Source organism: Silene latifolia, chromosome 9 (assembly GCF_048544455.1).
Source record: "Silene latifolia isolate original U9 population chromosome 9, ASM4854445v1, whole genome shotgun sequence".
NCBI lineage: Eukaryota > Viridiplantae > Streptophyta > Magnoliopsida > Caryophyllales > Caryophyllaceae > Silene > Silene latifolia.
The window spans coordinates 201356702-201364329 of NC_133534.1; positions in this window are offsets into that span (position 1 = coordinate 201356702).

Here is a 7628-nt window from a genome sequence, read left to right on the forward strand (position 1 = left end):
GGAAAAATTCGTGGACAACTTAAGGCCTATTTATGCAAATTACTTGAGGTACCAAAACATTAAGACCTTCAAGGATCTAACTGTACTAGGGACAATAATTTAAGATGACATCCGTAAAGGAATCTTGTCCAAAACGGTAGGTCGTGGATATCAAGGCTCAACAAGTCATTCTTATGGCTCTACTAGCAAGAGTAATGAGGTTAACCTTCTCGAGTTATCAAAGAAGAATAACCCACAAAGGAAGTTCACAAACATTGGCGATACATACTCCAATGCTTTGAAGAGGTTGATGAAACAGGGTAAGCTCCAACCCATAGGGCCTACACCTGATCCTGAAAAGAAGTCCAAGTTCTGGGATGAAAATTCATACTGCGAATATTATAGAGGTAAGGGACACGATACAGAGAAATGTTACAAGCTAAAGCATGTCATTCAGGACATGATTGAAGACGGTCGCCTACCCATACCACCTGGAGGTAAGTCTAACAATACTCAGAATCCTCTTGGGTTCTGATGATTACAAGTGAAGAATCTAACTTAGATTGTTCACACCTCATTTCTCCAGTCGAAGATGAGATCCATGCATTAGAAGATGAAGGGAGCTACTCCACTATTTCCCTTACCATCACCGACATTATTTCATGGGCAAGGAGTGTGAATAGACAAGTCTCAGAACTAGAAAATGTAGTGGCATCCCTCCGTAATCAAAGTACTACAACTAAGGAAAGTGCGCCACTCAATCTCTCTCGAAATTCTACAATGCAAGAAGTGGTAGCCATGGTTAATGGCCTAATTGACCCAAATCATCCACTTGGAAGCTGAAATCATAAGGTTGAGAGAGCTCGCTACTGTCAACGGCATATGGGCCGATGATGATGAAGACCAATACCTCACCGAGCACTACCTAGTCAAGATTAGTGAGGAAATAGTCAAAAATAATGAAGACCAAGATATAAACCACCTTACTCGTTCAGGGCGTTCATATCAAAATGTTTCTCAAAATGGTCCCATAGCTAATGGTCCAGTTACTAACACCAACATCGTCACACCAAATTATGGCGGGGATACATCTACTGACCACTTACTAAAGCAACTACAGAAGACAAAGGCTGATCTTTCAGTCTGGCAACTAGTTGCAAGCTTATTCCCTCATCGCCAAGCATTACTGCAAGCCTTGGCTAAGTTAAACGTGGCACATAACTCTACACCTGATGACGTAGTCAACTTGGTCTTCCAAGATTCAACTAAGCTAAGTAACCCATTTACTTTCTCGGATGAGGATTTGCCACCTCTCGGCGCTAGTCACAACCTGGCTCTATACATTGCTGTCATTTGTTTAAAGAAGAATGTTCCAATAACTTTGGTGGATGATGGCTCTGCAATCATCGGCATACCATTGAAGATCGCATATAAGTTAGGCATGAAAGAGTTAGATTGGACCTCTACCAATCAAGGTGTTCGCGCATATGATGGTACACGACGAAAAGTGGTAGGACTAGTCAACCTGACCATAGCCACAGGGCCGGTCGAGCGAAAGGTTAACTTTCAGATAGTGGACATCGAAGCATCCTTCAACATACTTTTGGGAAGACCTTGGATTCACGCTTCCAAAGCGATAACATCCACCCTCCACCAGAAAATAAAGATCCCACTAGATGGCAAAGTAGTGACGATCACTTTGTCACCTATCAAGGCAGTGATAGAAAAGATGTCAAGCAACCAAGTGGTTGCGGATCCAGTATATGAGTTAGGGGGCTTCCATAGCATAAACCTTGTACAGAGTGAAATGGCACCCTTGTACTTCAATCCTTACTCCAATTTAGTGGTCAACCACATACTCAAGTCTCAGGGATACTTCCCGGGAATGCCATTAAATCTTATCCGAAGAAATACCTTTGCACCTTACAAAGAAGGAAACTCTCAAAGGATACCATTATGATTGGGATACAAACCCACGAAAGAAGAAGCTTTAGAGATGCTCACGCAGTTCCAAAGCGTAAGAACGCGGGAATCCAAATGCGACCCTACCTCCCTACCCTAAATGGATACTTCTTCAGAGAAGGGAGTCAAGAATACTTTCATGGGTTCCCCGAACTTTGGCACTACAAAGGAAGGCAACTAGCTGGAATCGAGATCTTTCACCATTGCTACTTCATTCCTTCAGACACAGTTTCTGCCATTAAGACTCGTCAAGCACCTTGCTTGGACGAACAAGCTGTCAGCTTACTGTTTGGAGAAGATCGATTTGTTAGAGCCGCGCAGGACGAGATCATTACCATGATACTTCAGAATGACCATTTCAACCCTGCCACGTTAATCACCGAAACCAGTTCGAATCAGCAGAAAGGATGGAGAAAATCGATCAAATGGACAAACAACCAAGGAAGACTCTTCAAGCTCACCACTGGAGAAGGAGAGGTGTTCAAAGGAGAACCAGAAGACAACGAATTTGAGTCAGAGTCGGAGTCAGAGTCGGGATCAGAGTCGGAGTCTATAGAAGTCCCTAGAGAGTCTCCACCTGTCGTCATTCCCAATCCCCTCGTTTCTCCTAGCTTAGTATCGAGTAGTAACAGTAGTTTGGGAAATGTCCTAATAGTTGTCCCTTTGCCGCCACTGACTAGTGAACAAATGGCTTCTTTGTTTGAACTCTTTTCAAAATTTAATATGAATAAATCAGATTCTGCTTACTATTTATGTTATTCTGAATGTAATTCTGTTTACGATGATAATGAGGATGACCCAGACCCAGATTCAATCGAACTACGTCCCTACATAGCCAAAGAAATATTACAAGAGGGGCAAGGGGCACCAGTTATAGAGAACACCGAACCTATCAACGTAGGAACCGAACTAGAACCCCAATAACTTAGGATAGGGACAACCTTGAGCCCCACCGAAAGGGCCAGTTTCATAGACCTCCTACACGAGTTCAAAGACGTTTTTGCTTGGTCCTACAAATACATGCTAGGGATCGACAGGGATATTGCCGAACACAGAATTCCAATCAAACCAGGTTTCAAACATGTAAACCAGAAGCTTCGTCGAATGAGGACATAATGGGCTTTTAAGATCAAAGAAGAAGTCGATAAACAATTCAAAGCCGGGTTCATCAAAGTTTCCGAGTACCCAGACTGGGTAGCCAACATAGTACCCGTACCCAAAAAGGATGGGAGAATCCGTGTTTGTGTTGATTTCAGAGACTTGAATAAAGCAAGTCCTAAGGACGACTTTCCTCTACCACATATCGACATATTAGTAGACAATACATCAGATCATGTGTTGTTGTCCTTCATGGACGGGTACGCGGGATATAATCAGATCAAGATGGCCATAGAAGACATGCGTAAGACCGCTTTCGTTACTCAATGGAGCACCTATTGCTACACTGTTATGCCATTCGGATTAATTAATGATGGAGCTACATATCAACGCACCGCAACCACGCTACTACATGACATGATGCATAAGGAAGTAGAGGTGTATGTAGATGATATGACTGTCAAGTCCAAGGATACAGAGGGGCATACTTCGCAAATTCTTACTAAGGCTACGAAAGTACAACATGAGGCTCAATCCTCAGAAATGTGCATTTGGGGTAACATCAGGCAAGCTTCTAGGATATGTCGTTAGCCAACGAGGAATAGAAATCGACCCTTCCAAAAAGGCTCTAATTGAAATGTCACAACCTCAGACAGAGAAGGAAGTCAGAGGATTTTTAGGTAAGGTGCAATATATAAGTCGATTTATATTGAAACTTACCATGATCGGTGAACCCATCTTCAAAAAGCTAAAGAAAACAGGTCATACCATATGGGATGACGACTGTCAAAAAGTATTTGACAAAATCAAGGAGATACTAGCCAAACCACCAGTGCTCATGCCTCCTCAACGAGATCAACCTCTTGGTTTATATCTCACAGTGACCAAAACAACCATGGGGGCTATGTTAGCACAAACCGTCGGAAAAGAAGAGAGAGCTATCTACTACCTTAGTAAGAAGTTCTTGGAGTATGAATGCAAGTACACACCGCTCGAAAAGACATGCCTCGCTCTTGTGTGGGCAACAAAGAAGCTACGCCATTACATGCTTAGCTATTCTGTCAAGGTGTACTGCAAAATGGATCCTGTCAAATACCTCTTCGAAAATCCTGTTCTCAACGGACACCTGGCAAGATGGACCTTGATGCTCTCAGAGTTCGATCTCAAATACGTACCTCTGAAGGTTATAAAAGGGCGTGTCGTCGCCAATTTCTTCGTAGAAAATCACATGAATGACACCCAAGCAATAGACACATGATCATTTCCAGACGAGGATATACTCCAAACCAATGTAGACTCCTTGGACCTTTATTTTGATGGAGCGTCGAACCTAAGGGGATTTGGAATAGGAGTATTGCTCATTTCTCCTGAAGGTGAGCATACACCACTCTCTGTCAAACTCGACTTCGAGGTGACAAATAACGCAGCATAATACGAAGCTTGCCTCATTGGGCTACAAGCGGCAGTAGGCTTAGGCATCAAGAATCTTCGAGTTCACGGAGATTCATCCTTTTTCATCAACCAGATTATGGGATCTTGGAAAATTCGAAGTGAAAGTCTAGCACCCTATCAGGCTAGGATAGACCAAGTTGCCCAATTCTTCGACCAAGTGACTTATCTACACCTACCTCGTGAAGAAAATCAGTTTGCAAACGCTCTTGCAAAACTTACATCCCTGATTAATATGCCAGACGATATGGTAGAAATGCCTTTATGCATTGAACGACGGTCAGAACCAGCCTATGTGCACCAAATCACAGATGAAGAAGAAAACCCAGGGGAGCCTTGGTTTCAAGCAATTGTAAACTTCAAGCTCAATGGCACCTATCCGCCGAATATGGATAAGAGAGGACAACGTGCTATACGCCTACTCGCCTCTCAATATTTCCTTATGCAAGGAGAATTGTATAAAAGAAACCTCTTGGTATAGTCTTGCGCTGCCTTGATCGTTCACAGGCACAAAAAGCGATGGAAGAAGTCCATGATGGAGAATGTGGCCCTCACATGAGTGGAGCAATAATGACAAATAAAATCACACGCCTGGGATATTACTGGACCACAATGGAATCCGATTGCATCAAATATGTCAGACATTGTCACAACTGCCAAATCTTCGGGAATGTGCAACACGTCTCTCCTTCACTACTCTACACCATGACATCTCCTTGGCCATTTTCTGCTTGGGAAATCGACATCATCGGGAAGATCACCCCAGCCGGAACAAAAGGTCACGGTATCATTTTGGTGGCTATCGACTATTTCACCAAATAGGTAGAAGCCGCATATTATACTAGTCTTACAGCCAAGAACGTGGCAAAGTTCATACAAACCAATATCATTTGTCGATATGGTTGCCCTCATGAGATCATCAGTGACAACTGGTCACATTTCCAGGCTGAGACTGAACAATTACTAGCCAAGTACAAAATCAAGCACCACCATTCCTCGCCATACAGACCACAAACTAATAGTACGGTGGAGGCAGCCAACAAGAATGTTGTCACAATCCTTAAGAAAATGATCGATAATTGTCGACATTGGCCAAGTAAGATACCGTTCGCCTTATGGGGATATCGCACATCCGTTAGGACGCCCACTGGGGCTACTCCTTTCGATTTGACTTACGGCATGGAAGTTGTGTAACCAGTTGAACTAGAGATCCCGTCCTTACGCATTCTACTCAAAAGTCAAATTCCAGAAGCCGATTGGAAGAGAGATAGATATGAAGAACTCATCCTCTTGGATGAACGAAGATTGTGGGCGTTACATAATATGCAAACATATCAGGCACGTATCAAACGAGCCTTCAACAAAAGGGTTAAGTCTAGAAACATCAAGGAAGGAGACTTAGTCCTCAAATCAGTTAGAGCTCTTTTACCTGTCGATCCACGAGGAAAGTTCAAACCCAACTGGGCCGGACCATTCTTGGTCAAGTCCATACCCCCGAGGGGTGCGGTTAGAATCACAGACCTATATGGCAATGAATTTGCCAACCCAACTAACCTCGACCAATTAGAACGATATTATGCCTAGAATAGGACAGACACGCGCCACGCGTAACACCCACGTGCTGCTCATGCGACACGAAATAAAAATGGCCCCTGGCCCGCTAAAATAAAGCTCATGTCACCATGCTCTTGCATTTTGACAATTCGTCATCCTCATATCATCAAATAAATTGAATTGTTTCTTAGGAGTAAGTAAAGCTCATGCTCACTTTCTAGTTCGCTAGAAGCTCTTGCTTAGAATAATTATTCTTTTACATTTACTTGAACTACGCGCAAGGATTTGATTTCATTTTTAAAATGAATACGTAGGCAATCCTTCACATGATATGACCCATTATTTTAAAATGTAAATAGAAGGACATTTGCTTTTGCATTTGGAATTCGACAAGAATAATAAAAGGAAAATCATAGTAGTTTCATAACTAGTTAATCTTTTATTCATTTTCCTCAATAATAATAATAATAGTACGCCACATAATATAAAAAAAATAATAATAAATAGGCTAGGATTCTAAAAACCCCAATACTTATTACAAATAATAATAATAATAAATAATACTACGACTTAGGCTATTCTTCCATCTTTCCCTTGCCTTTGTCATTTTTGTTATACTTTCTACCTCGACCATGAGCCGAGCGCTCCTGTGCTATCTCGGACCTGATCACCAAAGGTCTCTCTCACGGTCTAGCTTTAACATTTCGATCAACCACCATCTCTGCGGCAGGAGAAGTCTTCGGTTTCTTCGACGGATGAACAACTCGGAATCCAGCTTCTTCCTCCCCCTCAGTCAAATATTTCTGGTTCTCCTTTGTTATCTCACGGATCTTGTATTAAACAGGCTCGCGTTTCCTCAACTTCTCGCGTTCCTCAGGAGTAGTACCCTTCCTCCACTACAAATAGGAATCTGATACCCATAATGAACTAACAGAGGAATGTAGGAACCACATGTTTCTCTGAGCCCATTTGAGAGCCCACTCTCTACGACTCTCGGCAGTATGTGCCACTGCAGTCTGAGGAACGGTGTCAAGCTTAGGAATCTTCTGTTTAAGACCCACCTGCCTCATCAGTCTCTTCAGGAAGATGCATACCATAAATTCCAAACCAAGAATGTGCACCGATCGAGTAGGATCCAACGACGACCCTCCAGTAACTGACTTGAGATGCCACCATGGCACAACCCATCTGATCAAGGGACCACCTTCATTCTTGAGCTTGTTCTCCCAATAGTTACAAACCCGACTGAAGTCTACCATATAGAGTCTGGTCCTCATCGCAATCGACCGAGCATGGTACGCAGATGCATTAGCTGGGGGCTCGATCAACCACAGACGCTTCATGAGCCAAACCTACCAAAGGCAGGAATTAAGTCCAAAAAAATAAAAAAATAAAAAAAAATAAAAAAAAGAAAAGAGAAAAAAAAGGTTGCGTTGTTATCTGCAAAATGATAGGACTTCCTAAATAAGGAAGCTCGTGATTGGCTTTCCTGTTATCCAGTCCCAATATGATCTCTCCCAGACACAGACAAGTCGGGCTCCTGCACAGCTCCATTTCCTCAATCAAGCTCAAATAACGAGGATCCC